This window comes from Suricata suricatta, chromosome 3 (assembly GCF_006229205.1).
Source record: "Suricata suricatta isolate VVHF042 chromosome 3, meerkat_22Aug2017_6uvM2_HiC, whole genome shotgun sequence".
NCBI classification, from domain to species: domain Eukaryota; kingdom Metazoa; phylum Chordata; class Mammalia; order Carnivora; family Herpestidae; genus Suricata; species Suricata suricatta.
In genome coordinates this window covers 105464765-105469011 of record NC_043702.1, presented here as the reverse complement: position 1 = coordinate 105469011, position 4247 = coordinate 105464765, and positions in this window count along the sequence as shown.

Here is a 4247-nt window from a genome sequence, read left to right as displayed (position 1 = left end):
ACTCACCAAACTCCATACCCAAAAAACAAATAATCCAGTGAAGAAATGGGCAGAAGACATAAACAGACACTTCTCCAAAGAGGACATCCAGGTGGCCTACAGGCACATGAAACAATGCTCAACATCACTCATCATCAGGGAAATACAAATCAAAACCACACTGAGATGCCACCTCACACCAGTCAGAGTCGCTAAAATGAACAAATCAAGAGACTATAGATGCTGGCGAGGATGTGGAGAGATGGGCACCCTCTTACACTGTTGGTGGGAATGTAAACTGGTGCAGCCGCTTGGGAAAACAGTGTGGAGGTTCCTCAAAAAACTATCAATAGAACTCCCCTATGACTCAGCAATAGCCCTGCTAGGGATTCACCCAAGGGATACAGAAATGCTGATGCATAGGTGCACATGTACCCCGATGTTCATAGCAGCACTTTCTACAATAGCCAAATCATGGAAAGAGCCTAATGCCCATCACCTGATGAATGGATCAAGAAGATGTGGTATGTATACACAGTGGAGTACTACATGGCAATGAGAAAGAATGAAATCTGGCCATTTGTAGGAAAGTGGAGGGACCTTGAGGGTGTCATGCTAAGCAAAATAAGTCAGGCAGAGAAGGACAGATGCCATATGTTTGCACTCATAGGTCTAACAAAAGAACAGGAGAAACCTAATGGAGAACCAGGGGGAGGGGAAGAGGGAAAGAGAGCTGGGGAGAGAGAGGGATGCAAAACCTGAGCGACTATTGAATATTGAAAACAAACCGAGGGTTGAAGGGCGAGGGGGAGGGAGAAAAGAGGTGGTGGTGATGGAGGAGGGCACTTGTGGGGAAGAGCACTGGGTGTTGTATGGAAACCAATTTGACAATAAACTGTTTAGAAAAAAAAAAGAATAAAAACATTTCAAGATAAAAATAACATTTCAAACCTACAAAAAGGTGTCCGGGACACATGGAACAGTGCTGTACTCACCACCAAGTTCATGCACTCTATCTTCCTCCCACTCCATCCTCCCCACCTCCTCCCCACAGACCTCCTCAGCCACCCTCAGCATTTCCCCCAGGAGTGAAGGAAGCCTCAGAATGCTTAACATTCCCAGCAGTGGGCAGTGCTGACAACGGGTCATGTCAGAAGTTTAGTTGAAAATTATCTGCCATCCTGCCAGACTGCCCCCATCAGACACTGTCAGCATGCAGGCTTTAAAAATTTTTTTTGACTGTTATTCATTTTGAGAGACAGCACAGAGTGAGTGGGGGAGGGGCAGAGTGAGAGGGAGGCACAGAATCCAAAGCAGGCTCCAGGCTCTGAGCTGTCAGCACAGAACCCAACGCAGGGCTCGAACCTACTGACTTCGAGATCATGAGCTGAGCAGAAGTCCAACACTCAACTGGCATGCAGTCTTTTTATTTTGAAAATTTATAAGACTTATAAGACTTATAAGACTTATAAGAAAAGTTGCCAGTATAGCACCCTTGGCTCAGAACCCCGTCCTGTTAACATCTCATCTGACCACAGTGGAAGGGCCAGAGCCAGGGATTAACAATGATATAACACTAGGAACTCATCTACTAATCTGATTTGAATTTTGCCAAATGTCCCACTAGCATCCTGTTTCTGGTCCAGGATCCCATTCAGAATCCCACATGGCATTCAGTGGGCCTGTCTGCTTCGTCTTCAGTTTGGGACAGTTCCTTAGTCTTTCCTTGCCACTCCGATACTTTGGTGGGTTGTTTTGTAGGACAAACCTCACCGTTTTCTCCTTAATAGATCAGAATTACTCATTTTTAGGCAAGAATACCGCAGAAGTGGCGTGCCATTCCAGGATGCCAAATCAGTTGATGTCCATGTGTCTAATTCCTGGTCATAATAATTTTGATCACCTGGTAAAACTGGCGTCTCCCTGAAGTTTCTTTGCTACAAAGTTACTGTTTTCCTTCATCATTAATCAGCATCCTGTGGGGAGATGCCTTATGACTGTGTAAATATCCTGTTCTGGTCACATTTTCCCCTCACTAACCTTAGTATCCCTTGATTATTCTTGTTTGCAGTGGTTATTACTGTGGTTTTTACCAAATAGTGGTTTTTCTATTTCCACTGTTCTTTCTACATTTATCAATAGGAATTGTGCTCTAAAAAGGAACTATTTCTTCCCCCCATTTATTTATTTAGCCCATTATTATTATTATTATTATTATTATTTTAATTTCCAAGCCAAACTGTATCCAGCTTTATTAAAGATACTTTTCATGAAAATCATGGTATTTCAGGCAGGACATGGGCAGACAGTCATTAACAGTACACAACAACATTGAAACTCCCTTCTTCAAAGGACTACCAAATTCAGAAAGCCTCTATGAAACCCTATGAAGTTTTCATCTGATGCTCTGAACATCCGAGCGAGGGCTGACATTTCACATTGAACATGTTGTTTAGCCACTTTTCACAAGCCCACCCCGACTCTCAGGAAACGAAATGAAAATGGCAGAACTGTTGATCTGAAGCTCCACACGCTAAAAAAGAAACTCTGTGGAGGGATGCCATCTCCGTGGTGACACTGTAAGGTCCAGATTGCCTGCCACACTGGGAACTATTTCTTGGGTTCCGGTTCCAACAAGTCTGTGAGTTTACGGGAGTCAAGTCTACGTTGAAGTTGAAGGCAGAGAGAGGGGAAGAGGACACAAAAAAATGAATTTAAGTTTTTCCACACCACAAGGTGTCTGTGCCAAGGTGGCTTAGGACAACATCAAGGAATCCCTCCTCCTGGGAACCAAGAGGAAGTTTCTCAGAATTAGAAGGGAAAGGTGTTTTTCTTCCTGTATCAATCAAGCTTTGGAGATATTCTATTAGCGACATAAGCTTTCCCCCAAAACAACAATGAAGTAGTCTGTGTACTAACAGCATAGCTTAAAAAAAAAAGTAAACAAAATCCTGCATTTTTATAAAACTTGATTAAAAAATCGTATTTCAGACTATATAGTCTCCAGAAGTACACAATTGTCAAAAATGCACACATATCACTTGATCTCTCCTAGTCCATTATTTTTATAGCTTTAGGGATGGTCTCTTGAATATTTATTTCATTCTATCAGTTATAATCCGTTACTCTTACTTAAAAAAAATTTTTTTTCCTGATTTTTATTTATTTTTGAGAGACAGAGAAAGACAGTACAATCAGGGGATGGTCAGAGAGAGAGGGAGATACAGAATCTGAAGCAAGCTCCAGGCTCTGAGCTGTCAGCACAGAGCCCGACACGGGGCTCGAACCCAGGAACCGCGAGATCATGACTTGAGCTGAAGCCGGACGCTTAACCAATTGAGCCACCCAGGCACCCCATTACTATTACTTTTTGCTCAAATTGTACGAGATTTGGCCATAGAGAGCTCCTCTGAGTTGGCCCCTGTGCTCTTTGACATGTGTTCTTTGTTCTCAGAGCACTTCCCTACTGCCTGACACAAGATACTCCAGGCTCCTGGCTTTTCCCCTGCCCCCGCCCTGGGATCTCTAGGAGCCCTGGTTGGAGAATGATGTTTAGAAAGGATCCAGGCACAAACCAGATTTCACTTGGTTAAATGAAAACCCAAACCTGGACTGGCCTTCAGAACAGCTTGGGAAGCAGAGGGCAAACTGTGCAGGGGAGAGGGGAGAAGCAGGGAGGGACACACACAGATGCTGAGGTTGAGAGAGAGCACAGGCCAGGGCAGGGAGGGGGGCTTGACAGCTCAGTCCTTGGCTGGGAGCACCTCTGGGAAGCATGGCCTCCATGGAAATCTATGTCAACAAAACAAGAAAAGGCAACCTGCTGAATGGGAGGAGATAGTTGCAAATGATATATCTGATAAAGGATTAATATTCAATGTATATGAAGAACTTACACAACCCAATACCAAAAAACCCAAATCATCTGATTAAAAAATATACATAGAACCTGAACAGACATTTCTTCAAAGAAAAAATACAGAAGACTAACAGACACATGAAAAGATGTTCAACATCACTCATCATTAGAGAAATGCAAATCAAAACTACACTACAATGAACTATCACCTTACACCTGTCAGAATGGCTAAAATCAAAAACACAAGAAACGACAAGTGTTGGCGAAGATGTGGAAAAAAAGGAAGCCTCATGACCTATTGGTGGAATGAAAATTGGTGCAGCCACTGTGGAAAACAGTGTGGAGTTTCCTCAGAAAATTAAAAATAGGACTACCAGGGATGTCTAGGTGGCTCAGTTGGTTCAGCAAC